Source organism: Bos grunniens, chromosome 22, assembly GCF_055505025.1.
Source record: "Bos grunniens cultivar Pamir isolate PY7600 chromosome 22, Bosgru_T2T1.0, whole genome shotgun sequence".
In the NCBI taxonomy this organism is placed as follows: Eukaryota; Metazoa; Chordata; class Mammalia; order Artiodactyla; family Bovidae; genus Bos; species Bos grunniens.
In genome coordinates this window covers 28,767,185-28,782,102 of record NC_141186.1, presented here as the reverse complement: position 1 = coordinate 28,782,102, position 14,918 = coordinate 28,767,185, and the positions used below count along the sequence as shown (strand labels likewise).

The following is a 14,918-nucleotide window of genomic DNA, read 5'->3' as shown; positions in this document are numbered from 1 at the left end:
CTGTTGAGAAGTCTCATGCTAATTCCAGATCTATTGTAGGCAAATGCTGTATATATTTGCCTGTCAGGAAGTTCTTAGCTCTCTGTTCATAGTGCTCTGAAATGTTCTAACAATTACAGTAAACTTTTAACCAATTGCTGGTGCTGTTCATCCACTAGGCCATTTTATCCTAGAAATTTGTTTTCTGCTGCTCTGGTACATTTCCTTGTTTTACATCATTGATGGATTAGTTTCTTTTATTTTCCTTATTTACCACTTCTGAACCTTCCATGTTAGACTCTTTAGATTGAACCTTTAGTTTTATTTATTCTCTTTTACTTTCCACATACCTTGTCTTTTTTTCCCCAAATATTTTGTCTTTTTGTTGCACTTTCCAACAGATTTCTTCCAACTATTTCTACCATTTCTTGAACATTTTCCAGTATCATATTTTAAATTTCTAGATCCTCTTATTTTCAGAATGTATCCCTCTATAGAAATCCATGTTGTTTTCTGAATATAATATTTTAAATCTCTCTCAGTAATGTGATTATGCTATTTGAGAATTGTATTATATTCCCTGTATTATCTTTTGAAAAATTTCTGAACTCTCTTCTTTGCCCAAACTCACCCTTATCATTTTTTTTTGTTTATTTGTTTTGATCTTTTATTTGCAAAAATTGATTTAAGTTTCTGGTTGTCTTTGTGCAGTCATATTATAAGAATCCAGGAAAAAACTGCTTGAAAGTTGAGCATGCATATTCATGGTGTGTGTGTATGTGTGTGTGTGTGTGTATTTGAAGTGTCTGAGATATTTGTATAGGGTTTGGTATTTGTGGTTTGTGTGTGTGTGTGGCATATGTTTTTCAGTGTGTTTGGTATATGGCTTTGTGAGTTTGGGGGACATGTATGTATACATGTCCCCTTCATGAATCACAGCCTTGTCATGGTGAAGGTTCTTATGTAACTCATTGAAGCTCTGAGCCATGCTGTGCAAGGCCATTCAAGACCGACAGGTCATAGTGAAGAGTTCTGACAAAATGTGGTCCACTGGAGGAGGGAAGGACAAACCACTCCAGTATTCTTACCATGAGAACCCCATGAACAGTATGAAAAGTCAAAAAGATATGACACCGGGAGATGAGCTCCCTGGATTGGAAAGTGTCCAGTATGCTATTGGGGAAGAACAGAGGGCAATTATGAATAGCTCCAGTAAGAATGAAGTGGCTGGGCCAAAGCAGAAACAACACCCAGTTGTGGATGTATCTGGTTTATCACCAAAAGTAAAGTCCGATGCTGTAAAGAACAGTATTGCAAAGGAACTCGGAATGTTAGGTCCATGAATCAAGCTAAATTGGATATGACCAAGCAGGAGATGGCAAGAGTGAACATCGACATCTTAGGAATCAGTAAACTAAAATGGATGGTAATGGGTGAATTTAATTTAGATGACCATTATATCTACTACTGTGGGCAAGAATCCCTTAGAAGAAATGGAGTAACCCTCACAGTCAACAAGAGTTTGAAATGCAGTACTTGGATGCAGTCTTGGAAATGACAGAATGATCTTGGTTCATTTCCAAGGCAAACCATTCATGGATGTCACAATAATGCAAGTCTATGTCCCCCAACCACTAATGCTGAAGAAGCTGAAGTTGAATGGTTCTGTGAAGACCTACAAGACCATCTAGAACTGACTCCAGAAAAAAAAAAAAAAAGATGTCCTTTTCTTTATAGGGGATTGGAATGCAAAAGTAGAAAGTCAAGAGATACTTGGAGTAACAGGCAAGTTTGACCTTGGAGTACAAAATGAAGCAGGTCAAAGGCTAACACAGTTTTGTCAAAGAATATACCAGTCATATCAAACATCCTTTTCCAACACACAACAGATTAAATCTACACATAGATATCACCAAATGGTCAATACCAAAACCAGATTGATTATATTATTTGCAGACCAAGATGGAGAAACTCTATACAGTCAACAAAAATAAGACCTGGAGCTGACTGTGGCTAAGATCATCAGCTCCTTAATGCAGAATTCAGGCTAAAATGGAAGAAAGTAGGGAAAACCACTAGGCCATTCAGGTATGACCTAAATCAAATCCCTTATGATTATACAGTGGAGGTGATGAATAGATTCAAAGGATTAGATTTGGAAGAGAGAGTGCCTGAAGAACTATGGACGGAGGTTTGTAGCAGTACGGGAGGTGGTGACCAAAACCATCCCAAAGGAAAAGAAATCAAGAAGGCAAAGTGATTGTCTGAGGAGGTCTTACAAATAGCTGAGGAAAGAAGAGAAGTGAAAAGCAAGGGAGAAAGGGAGAGCTATACCAACTGAATGCAACGTTCCAGAGTCTAGCAAGGAGAGAGAAGGTCTTCTTCAATGCAGAGAAGTAGAGGAAAACAATAGAATGGGAAAGACTGGTGACCTCTTCAAGAAAATTGGAGATACTGGGAACATTTCATGCAAGGATGGACACAATAAAGGACAGAAATGGTAAAGACTTAACAGAAGCAGAAGAGATTAAGAAGAAGTGGCAAGAATACACAGAAGAACTGTACAAAAAAGGTAATGACCTGGATAACCATGATGGTGTGGTCAGTCACCTAGAACCAGACATCCTGGAGTATGAGGTTAATGGGCATTAGGAAGCATTACTATGGATAAAGCTAGTGGAGGTGATGGAATTCGAGCTGAGTGATTTCAAATCCTAAACTATGATGCTGTGAAAGTGTTGCACTCAATATACCAGCAAATTTGGAAAACGCAGAAGTGGCTTCCAAAGTGGCCATAGAAGTGGAAAAGCTCAGTTTTCATTCCCGTTCCAAAGAAGGGCAATGCCAAAGAATGCTCAAACTACCATACAATTGTGCTCATTTCACCTGCTAGTAAGGATGTGCCCAAAATCCTTCAAACTAGGCTTCAGTACTACATGAACCAAGAACTTCCAGATGTTCAAGCTGAATTTAGAAAAGGCAGAGAAACCAGGGATCAAATTGCTAACATTTGTTGGCTCAAAGAGAAAGCAAGAGAATTCCAGAAAAACATCTGCTTCATTGACTACATGAAAGCCTTTGTGTGGCTCACAACAAACTCTGGAAAATTCTGAAAGAGATGGAAATACTAGACCACTTAACCTGAGAAACCTGTGTGTGAGTCAAGAAGCAACAGTTAGAACTGGACATGGAACAACAGACTGGTTCAGAATTAGGAGAGAGGTACGTCAAGGCTGTATATTGTCACCCTGCTTGTTTAACTTATATGCAGAGTACATCATGCAAAATGCTGGGCTGGAGGAAGCACAAGCTGGCATCAAGACTGCTGGGAGAAATACCAACAACCTCAGATATGCAGATGATACCACTCTTAATGGCAGAAAGTGAGGAGGAATTAAAGAGCCTCTTGATGAGCGTGAAAGATGAGAGTGAAAAAAGCAGGCTTAAAACTCAACATTCGAAAAACTAAGATTGTGGTATCCAGTCCCATCACTTCATGGCAAATAGAAAGGGCGAAAGTGGAAGGCAGTGACAGATTTTATTTTCTTAGGCTCCCAAATCACTGTGGATGGCGACTGCAGCAATGAAATTAAAAGATGCTTGTTCCTTGGAAGGAAAGCTATGACAAACCTAGATAGCATATTAAAAAGGAAAGCTATGATTTTTCCAGTAGTCATGTATGGATGTGAGAGTTGGACCATAAAGAAGGCTGAGCGCCGAAGAATTGATGCTTTCAAACTGTGGTGTTGGAGAAGACTCTTGAGAGTTCCTTGGACTGCAGAGAGATCAGACCAGTCAATTCTAAAGGAGATCAATCCTGAATATTCATTGGAAGGACTGATGCTAAAGCAATACTTCGGCCACCTGATGTGAAGAGCCAACCCATTGAAAGAGACTCTGATGCTGGGAAAGATTAAAGGCAAAAGGAGAGAGTTGCAGAGGATGAGATGGTTGGATAGCATCACTGACTTGATTTTTGACAAGAGTTTGAGCAAACTCTGGGAGATAGTGAAGGACAGGGATCCTGGCATGCTGCAGTCCATGGGGTCGCAAAGAGTTGGACACGACTTAGCTACTGAGCAACGTGTATGTATGTCTTTGGGGTATATATGTGTGTGTGTTTGGGGTATGTATATGTATGTCTTGAGAGATGTGTGTGGGGTGGAGTATGCGTTTGTGTGGAGTATGTGTATCTTGAGTGTGTGTGTGTGTGCGCGCATGCACGTGTGCATTTCTGTTTGGAGTGGCTGTGTTTGGTAGGATGAGATTGATGGCTTCTCTGTAAGGTAACCAGGTGCATTCCTGCCTTTTTTGTGATGATACTCATCAAATGTTGGTGTCTGAAAGTATTTTTCTCTCACACCAGTCAGTTTTGCAAGCTAGGCTCTTTTATCCCTTGGGTCCCCCGTTCGTCCTTCTATACCTCCTCCTCTGCAGTTCAGCTCCCAGTACGAACGATGCTCGGAGTAATGATGGACAGAGGGACGGGACTCGGCGTTGATATGCAGACTTTTATTGCATCCTGTTTTCAGTTTGATGCCTCACTTGAGTTTTCACTGGGCCTTGTGTTTTCAGGTTTGGAAAACATTTCTGGTCTGACGTCTCCAGATATAAAAGTCCCACCAATTCCTGAGGTCAGGGTGGATCCTGATCTAGCCTTGCGGTGTTAGGGGACGTCCCCTGCTGGTTTATATATTCCTTTCCTGAACTTTGAGCTAGTTCTCATTTTAACCTTACCCATTGCCCCTCCCTTTAGAGATACCTGGTGACTCTGATTCCCTGTCTGTGGTTGAGTCAGCTTTACAAGTTGGCATCCTGTTTCCTGCCCCAACCTCCCAGGCACACTTATGGCCCCGCATTCTGTGTCCAGAACAATTTTGTTGATGGCCTTGGCATCTGATCTCCTATTCTCTTCGTCCTTGTGAGTTTATACTTTTTTGTACCTTTGTAGTGTGAGTTTGAGCAAACTCCGAGAGTTAGTGAAGGTCAGGAAAGCCTGGTGTGCTGCAGTCCATGGGGTCACCATGAGTCGGACATGACTGAGCGACTGAACAACAACAAGTATCTATTGAGATTTTTGGAAGGAAGCAGGGCCAACTGAATGTGTTCATCAGTGAAAGCTTTCCGGGAGTCTCAGTTCTTTTTGCTGACTTATCATGGGGTCCTCATATCTTTAAGCAGTGTGGTGGAAAGTGGGAGTCATGAACACATACACAGAGTTACATGTTTTATACAAATATGTATACACGTGTATATATGTGTGTGTACGTAAGTATTCTGGGCTAGTGTCTATGAATTATGTGCTATACAGATTTGTTTGTTTCAACATATATTTATTGAGCACCTACCATATGGCCAGACAGTGTTTTAAATTGAGATGGGTGGGTTGCAGAGGCCAGCAGACATCTCTGTTTGGGGGAACTTCTTTTCTTGATGGCGGTGCAATAAAAAAAAATAAGCAAGGTCAGTATGGTCAGGTAGTCTTAAGTACTGTGTGGAGAGTAAAAGGGGTGAGTGCTGGAAAGTTACGAGGGGACGAGTTTAGATTGGGGGTGTCAGGGCAGGTGTCCCTAGAGATAGAATATTTAAACTGACTTCTGAGTGATGAGAGGGAGCTGCTTTGCCAAGGCCCGGGGAGAGTCTGCAGAAACATCGAGAGCAGCTGGAGCAAAAACTGGAGGTGGAAACCGATGTCACCAAGAAGCCTATCAAAGGACTGATGGTTGATGCTCTGTGAGTGATGAGGAGGATTTAGAAGAGATTGGAGGCTCCAGGGACTGAGGCTGTGGGATACTCTAGGCTGGGTGAGGCATCAGTTTTACCCCACGTACCATGGGAAGCCTATGGAGAGTTTTCATTTCTGTGAGGCGAGGGCAGGCAAAACAGCAGGGTTGGAGTGCAGCTTTAGCCAGCTCACTTGGATGCTCCCTTTGGGGTGAAATGAAAGAAAGGAGGCTGGGTGGGATCCACGGAGCCCATCAGAAACTTACAGGAACTTGGGGAGAGGCACTGATGGCCTGACCAGGTGGTCAGGGGAGAAGGCCAAGAAGGGATTTGTTCTAGCAGCAGAGAAGGCAATGAGTGCAGGTGACCTGGATATGGGAAGAGAATCACCAAGAATAATGTCAAAATTTGGGGTGTCTTTGGGGGAGTCTAGGGAGCAAGTTTATTGAAAAGAGCAACTGTGAGAGTATGGCTCCAGCATGTTAATTTAAAAGGACAGTGCTTTTTATTTCAGCCAGAAAAACACAACCGTCGTCAAGGATGAATTTTCCCTGAGTGAATACCTGCATGTGAGCGCTGTGGAGATCAGGACATGAAGGCTTCTCATCTCTCCATAGACTGTGATCTGGAGTCTCCTGCGCACAACTAGGGACATGAAGTCAGTGTCGGGAGGATGGGGTTCAGGTAACAGCTTGGGAGCCACTGCATATGAATGATAGTCATGGAGCTAGATGAAGTGAAGTGGAAGGAGCTTACGGTGGAACCCAGAAGGTCTTCTGCTGTCCCTGTGGGGGGTGCGGGCAGTCTTATTGGGAGCCCGGGGACAGGCTGACATGAGGACACTGAGCGCCAGCCGTCGGGTAGGACAGACAGAGGATCGAGGCGGCTGGATGCCGTGCAAGGGCGTGGAGGAGCGTGTGAGCAGATACATTGTAGGGTGCTCAGAAATCGGGGGGAGATAAGGCCAGAAATGGGCTCTCAGCACAGGGGTCCCCTGGGCCGCTGAGGACTCGTCTACACTTGTGAGGACAGGCGTCCAGCTGGAGTCAGTGAGAAGGAAACAGGCTTTGAGGAAGTGCAGACAGCAGGAGGACACAGAATTAGATCACTGATGTGGAGCGGATCCGGGAAATGCTACGATGTCTGCAGGGGGTACTGGGATTAAGCAGGAGGAATTTTTTTTTTTAAAGATAGGGAGATGCTCCTTTTTTCTTTTTTTCCAATGATCCCATTAGCAGGGAGGTAATGATGTCACAGGAAAGAGTGGATCTAAGCTCTCAGGAAGGGGGAAACATCCAGAGGACAGTAAATTTTACAGAATAATCACAGTTTCTTTTATTTTTTGTAAATTTATTTTTAATTGAAGGATAATTGCTTTGCAGTTTTGAATCACATTTTCTTGATGAGAACTGACCGTTTTAAGCAGGGATGGGTGTCTGCCTGCAGGTCAGGTGGTGGACATCACAGTGGAGTTCTTGTCTTACTGCTGCTACTTTCTTCCTGGACAGTCAGCCAGGGCCCTGGCTGGGAGACAGTGGGGGAGAGACATAAGTGGGGTTGAGGACACAGAAGGTGTGAAAGAGTCAATGAGAAACTGGGAAAGTAAACTTAACCAGAGAGGTGCCCTTGGCCTGGAAATTCTCAGTGGGCTCCTGAGAGTGGTGAGTGTGAATTTCACAGAGCCCCTTCGTGATGTTTCCTGCAGCCACATTCACAGGTGTGGGTGGTGGCGTGGAATAGGGAGTCAGATGCCCTCAGCGTCATCCCTGTCCCCCAACAACCCTCCAAGGCGTGGGGTGAGCTGCCCAGAGACCCGAGCTGGTCGGTGGTGGAGTTGAAGTCCTTGTGCCTCTCTAAGCAGCATCGCCCTGTCCTGCGGAGTCACTGTCAGGATGAATGGGGACTTCCCCAAAGTGAGTACTTTGTGGTTTTTAATGTGAGAAAGGCGCCTCTTGATTTGTATGTCACCAGAGACCCTGGTCAGGGTGTCATCGGCTGCGCTGTGAGCCATGCAGGCCTGGCAGCTTTTGCAGCGATATAGCAGAGCCCCGGGCATGGGGAAAACCTGCTTTGCCAGCTACTCTGGGTCCATTAGGGTTAGTGGTGAGGATGATAATGATGGTTTTTAATAATTGTTCCTAAGGCGCCACTAGTAATTATTGTGCTGAAACCATCGCCAACAACCTTCCTTCTCCCCGAAAGGAACAGGGATTGTGAGAAGAGATAACGTCTGTGGAAACCACTCAAGGAGACAGCACATATACGTGGGCAACCCTGGGCAGCCAGTTCCCACGCCTCAGTGCCTGCAGGCAGGACATGAATCCCAGGGTTTATACAAAGGAGCCGCCGACGCAAGCCACTGCGTCCTGAGCATCCTAGGAGGGGTGCTGGGAGCCCTCCCAGCCAGCCTGAATGGGGACCACATCTCTCTCTCCGTGATGTGCTGCAGTTGCTCTTAGCACAATATTTATCTCACCACGTAAACCAATCTAGCTGGTTAGAAAAACAAGTTGTATTGCATTCTTAGGCAGTGCACTTAGCTGGCTGGTCTCCTGTAAAGCCATATGTGTCTGACAGTAGAAATAACTTATCAGCATAAAGCCTGGATAAATTGGATTAAGAAATCACTGTGTGCTGAGAAAGTGGATGGAATACGTTTAGAAATGGAAGAGAACGGGAAAAAAAAAAACAAAATGGAGAGTGAACCGGTGGCCGAGGCCAGTTGCAGAGCCAAAATCTCTGAGTTCAGATCCCAGGTCCTCTATGAGCTGTGTGACCAGGGGCAAGTTATTGACTTCTCAGTGTCTCAGTTTACGCACTCTGTGGGAAATTCAGTGAGCGAATGTATGCATTTGAAACGTCTTTGGAACAGTGCTTGTAAATAGGAGCACCTTGGCAATGTCAGTTATATTAGAACAGAACTTCGGAAAAGTCGGGGTATGGGCTCCATCAGAACTCCGGTACAACTTCAGAAAAGTTGGTTGGGGCAGGGACTTGGGTGAGGGGTGTGGAGTATAAATTTCAAATGGTGCCAGAAAAGTCGCTTTAGTACTAAAGATGTACGTAGTACTTTTGTATAATGTTTTTAGAACACCAAAATCCATGAAGACAAAATACCCAAATTGCAAAAAAAAACAGAGGACCTGACCCTGTGATTGTCCCACACTATCTTACCTGCCTTACTACTTATCTCATATCTCACGCTCCCTCGTAGCTCAGTTAGTAAAGAATCTGCCTGCAGTGCAGGAGACCTGGGTTCGATTCCTGGGTCAGGAAGATCCCCTGGAGAAGGGAATGGCAACCCACTCTATTATTCTTGTCTGGAGAATCCCATGGACAGAGGAGCCTGGTGGGCTGTAGTCCATGGGGTCACAAGAGTCGGACATGACTTAGCAACTAAACCAACTTGCCTTACTCTAATCCCAGCCCTTGATTACCAATAAAACTTTATTTATGAAAATAGGTGACCAATACAAGAGCCATAGGTTGATGCTTTGATTTTTTTTTTAAAGGAATTGCATTAAAATATTATCTGTCCTTAGTATCCAAGGTTTTGGCACCCACTTAAATTTTACACCCACGGTCAGTGTCTCTCCCTAGTCCCAACTGTGGATGTTTGCTTTCTCTGAGAATACCAGAGAAATTCTAAGTCAGACACTGACCTCAGAGCTCTTAGGGGCACACAGGAATGTCCCCCTGGGCAGGAGGACACAGACAGTTCAGTGATGACATGTGTGTGACACGTGGTGATAGAGGGAGGCTGTCAGAAGTCTTCTGAGGTCACCTTAAGACTAAACTTCCAACCCAGAAAGAAAACTGTCCTGATTTCACTGCGTCTCCTCCTGCCCACAAAGTGTATTTTTGACATTAAACTAGATGCAGGGGGAGGGAAGGGCCAAAAGCGGAGAGAAGGCTGGGTGACAAATCTGGGATCGCTGCCCTTCTCTTTGGTGTTGTAGCCTTCTTGCTGCTCTTCAAAAAGGAGGCGTTCGTCAGCGCTGTTATCACCTTCAGTGCCCTCTGTGTTTATAGCTGAGAATTTGATAGGAAGGACATAAACATATACTTCTCATCCATTTTCACTGTTACTCAGCTCAGACAACGGCGAGGATTATCACAGCCTTGCGGGAGGAGACATTACGAGCCTGGGGTTATCCTTGCCCTGGCAGAGTCATAAAGATGGGGCCTCTGTGTGCAGAGACATGCCGTTAATGCGACCCAGCCATCAGCAGAGACCCCCCAGCCCACCTGATTTGTTAGGATTAATCCCTCTTCTCAAGGCTTAAAGTCAACCCGCGTTTAGCTGTCCTCTGGCAGTTGCTCAGATGTTGCGGTGGGTGAACATAAAATGCAGGCTTTGAGCTGACCTTTCTCGAGGGCAGAGGAGTTGGGGCTCTGCGTTTCTGCTGCTTTGGCCCATTAGCAGGAACAGCAGGACTTGTGCATCACTTGGGCCCAGGACGCTGCCAGCACGGCCACTCTCTCCCCAGGGCCAAGGAGGACGTGACCTCTCTTGCCTTAGCTGCCAGCAGCCAGGGCCGTCTGAGCCTGGGCCCTGTGGGTGGGAGATGCAGGATACCCTGTCAGCCCGGGTGAGGCAATGCTGATGGGAGGCCTTCGTGTGCTTTGTCGTCGTTCAGTTGCTCAGTCGTGTTCAACTCTTTGCGACCTTGCAGACTGCCGCTCGCCAGGCAAGCCTGTCCCTCGCTGTCTCCCGGAGTTTACTCACACTCACGTCCATCGAGTCGGTGATGCCATCCAACCATCTCATCCTCTGTTGTCCCCTTCTCCCGCCTTCAATTTTTCCCAGCATCAGGGTCTTTTCCAGTGAGTTAGCTCTTCACATTAGGTGGCCAAAGTACTGGAGCTTCAGGGGTTGTGATTACAGATTTTGTAGCTCATTTTTCTTTTTTTTTTAGAACACTTTCCTTTACTAGTAGTCAAAGAAATGGAAATTAAGGTAAATAGATCATTAATATTTTGAAATTATAATATATTTTGCTGCTGAGGGTATGAAGAGGGAGTTTCTTATACTCTGCTGGTAAGATTTTGTAGCTCTATAGAGAACTCAGCAACAAAGGCAGGAGTAGATGTTTTCTGGAACTCTGTCACTTTTTCGATGATCCAACGGATGTTGGCAATTTGATCTCTGGTTCCTCTACCTTTTCTAAATCCAGCTTGAACATCTGGAAGTTCATGGTTCATGTGTTTGGGGGGGAGTGTTTCTTTGTGTTAATGTGAGTTTTGTGGCATCCTGGATGGTATAAAAATTATTCAGTACTTCTTAAAAGAATCAGTTTATTAAAGTCATACTCTACTTCTTTAAATTTATAATTCCAGCTTCTTAATCTTCTTATTTATAAACCTCACATTTTACCAATCACATTAAAGGAGACTTTATTATTTGAGATGATGTACTATTAGATTCCATTAAACCCTTTTAAACATTTTAAATTTAATATCCTAGCTGATAGATTTCACTTCCTCTGTAAGAATTTCAGCTTATTCAATCGTATGGAGAGAGGGTCTTGACAGAGGTGGTCCAGGTAAATTGAGGTCTGGGGGGTGGGCCCTAATCCTGTGTGACCAGAGTCCTTATAAATGGGGACATTTGGACATGGAGACAGACAAGCACTGACGAGATGGTCAGGCGACACTGGAGTCAGGATTGGGGTGTGGCGTCTACAAGCCAAGGAGCACCTCGGGCCCCTAGAAGCTGGGAGAGAAACGTGGACCACCGTCTTCCCTGGAGCCTTCGCAGGGAGTGCGGTCCTGCCGTCACCTTGATTTCAAACTTCTAGCCTCCAGCACTGTCGGACAGTGAGTGACCGTCGTGTCAGCTGACTCAGTTTGAGGTGCAGTGTTGTAACAGCCCTAGGAGTCTAGCCCACGTCCCAAGGATGTCAGTTTCTTTCTGCCGGTTGAAAGTGTGTACATCAGATTCAGAGTAAAGCTGACTCCATCTTATTTTTAAAAACCACGTGTGCTTTTCCCTGGCCTCCGTTCTTGTTGCCCTTTCCTCACATGGCACCTCTCAGAGAGGCCTTCCCTGACCCCCTGTCACAGGGTCCACGCTTGTTCTTCATGACCTACGTGTGTTACAGGCTTCTTCATCCTGGTTGTCCTGTTCAGGTGTGTGTTCATTATTTATTCTTTCTTTTCTCTCCCATCCTGAGGCAGGACCTCCAGAAGGCTGAGCACCTTCTCTGCTGTCTACAGCAGTGCCTAGGACATGATGGGTCGGAGAAGGCAATGGCACCCCACTCCAGTACTCTTGCCTGGAAAATCCCATGGACGGAGGAGCCTGGTGGGCTGCAGTCCATGGGGTCGCTAAGGGTCGGACACGACTGAGCGACTTCACTTTCACTTTTCATTTTCATGCATTGGAGAAGGAAATGGCAACCCACTCCAGTGTTCTTGCCTGGAGAATCCCAGGGACGGGGGGGAGCCTGATGGGCTGCCATCTATGGGGTCTCGCAGACTCGGACACAACTGAAGTGACTTAGCAGCAGCAGCAGGACATGGTGAGTACTGATCAGTATTCATCCAGTGGCTGAAACTAAAGGAAATGTGAGAAAAAAAAAGAACTCCCATCTCTAGTTCTGCACTTGTGGCTGTAAGTTCTTCTTCCCCTTTTCCCACTCTTTGGAAAATCACAGTGGAAAATCTAAGTCCCTCCTCCCCCCTCCCTCTCTTTTCCTGCTTCTTTCTCCTCCCTTCCTTTTTTCTGCCTTCCTTCTCTTTTTTCTGCCGTTCATCAAGAATCTCCTGTGTCAGAGGCACTGTGCTGCGTCTCAGCGTGTCCTCATGGAGCTTAGAGTCAATCAGAGGTGAAAGACATTAAACTAACATTTTAATACATTTCAGAAAGTAAAATTTTAAGTGTTCTACATGTTGACAGTGGGGGGACATTCCTTAGTCTGCAAGATGTGTGTGAATGGCAAAGTTTCTCTGAGAAGGTTCTTGAAAGGAGAGGAGGAGAGACCAGGGGGAGAGGCAAGGAAGAGATTCTAGAAAACGAAAGCAGGGTTTGCCAAGGTCCTGAGTGGGAAAGAATGTTCTGGAAGAAGTGGAAGGAATGGCAGAGCATCCGTAGGGCTGGATGAGTCATCTGCAGGATCTGGAGAGTGTTCATAAGAGCAGTGGGCAGTGGAACATTTAGGCTCAGGGAGATGCGATCAGATTTGTATTTGAAAGAGATCTTTTTGACTGCCTTGTGGAGGAAGGATGGGCGGAGTGGGCAAGACTGAACTTGGAAGACCAGTTAAAAGGGCCCTGCTGAGCAAGGCTGGTGGCTGGGGATGTCTGACTTGGGTTGGGTTGGCTTGGGTGTTTCCCCTGTGTGAACAGACAGTCGTCTGTATGGATGGCATTTCTCTGGTTGCTTAGTGAGGGGATCTGCTAACACATTCCACATAGCTGGTCGGGGGAACCTTGGCACAACCTTCCTGGAAGTGGTATCTCTCAGAATGAAAAAGGATATTGCAGTCCCACTTGTGGGATGCCTCAGTAATGAAACCATGGAACAGAGATGATTCTACCAGCAAGTTCACTGTAGAACCGGTGAGGATAGTCAGACGTTGCCACCACTGCAGAAGTCTCACCTCATCGCGTGTGCGCCCCCGTGATGGCCCACTGTGCTCTTGGGAAAGTTAGGGTGCAGACTGACATTCATTTACACAGGCAAATGGCCATGGTGCCTTTTTACGGGGAAAAGATAATAGAAATTGCTGTACTTTTGTAAGTAAGCATGTAATTGTGCATCAGTGTTCAGGCGAATATAGAAATGGTTCTTCAGGTATTTTCTTGTGGAAGAAACTCTGTAGGCTTGCTCTCACTCTGGCAAGAGAAAAAGAAGAGACTGCAGAGGCTTGAGATGGTCACTGGCAGAGGCGTAAGGACAGAGGCAAATTGACCTCATGGGGTCACTCTTAGTCATGCCTTTGGTTGCATGAGTATACTTAGGCTGCAGGAAATCTGAAAAACATATATTCTTTATTTTTTCCCTTGCTGAGGAAGGTAATTTTATTTTTTTCAAATGAGTTTTTTTGGGGGGGGAGTATAGTTGTTTTGCAGTCTTGTTTCTTTAACGTGATGCTCTTGATTTCAGGACTGCTCAGAGAGTCCTGTAGGTAGCAGTCAAGAGCACTGGCCTTGTGGTGAGCCCTGAGGGTGCCTGGCAGCCTTGCTGCTTGCTGTGTGTGACTTTGAGCAGGTCCCTGAGACTTGCAGAAAGCTGACATCCTCACTGATGCAGAGGCGCACACTTCAAGGGGGTTTTCTACAAGCCAGCTGAGGTTTAAGAGCTTGGCTCAGCACCTGGCATATAGTAGTGTGTGTACGTGTGCGCACTCAGTTATGTCTGACTCTTTGCGACCCTATGGACTGTAGCCTGCCAGGCTCCTCTGTCCATGAGATTTCCCAGGCAAGAATAGTGGAGTGGGTTGCCATTTCCTAAACAGTAAGAACTTGTCCCAGCTGCTCTTTTAGCACCTGCCTGCTCCCAGACACCTGACAGGTTCTCCTTGATTTTCCTTGACTCCTATAGCCCTTGGGGATACAGTAATACAGTAATGGGACAATCGTATAGTGATGAGTGCGGAGTGTAAACAGGAAGCTGAGGTTTTTCTATTCTTGGTTTTCCATGAACCTGCTAGGTGACCTTCAGTACCACTCAGCCCCACTGGGCTAACTTTCTTTAACTTTAAAGTGAGAAGGTTAGACTGAGAAAGCTTCCAAGTCCATAATTCTATGACCGCATGGAGTGAGGACCTGATAAAACCTGTTGGACTATCTTGTTGAGGGCCCTTATCTGTGTGCCCTAGGCTGGAAGGCATCTTTAATGGGCTAATAGCTAAGAATTCAGTTTCTGTTTGCCTTCTGATCCTGTTGCACCAAAGCTAGGCCTGAAGAAGGCTGTTATCAACAATTTATGGCCACCCCCATGCATTGCTCTTATCAGGAAAGCTAATCACATTTTAAGCTTTTTCAGTTTTTCTGCTTGGAATAATTTCTTGCTTTTACTGCCTCACCAGTCTTTAAATGGTAGTTTGATTCCTTGATGTGGGAGAACTGGAGGATGTTTCTTAAGGACTCCAGCTCTTTCTGCCCCAGGTAGAGACCTGTGAGGAGAAAATGGCAGGGACTAACTTTTTCTTTCTCTGCAGGGGAGCCATGGACGTCTGGCTGGCTGGCTTGATTGTCAGCTGACTTAC

At 45.4% G+C, this 14,918-nt stretch overlaps 1 long non-coding RNA gene across 1 annotated transcript in view; it reads left to right on the top strand.

The window, feature by feature from the left end:
• The window catches only part of LOC147348234 (uncharacterized), a 241,404-nt gene that overhangs the window by 217,035 nt on the left and 9,451 nt on the right, over positions 1 to 14,918 (top strand). The gene's annotated exons all lie outside the window — the stretch shown is intronic.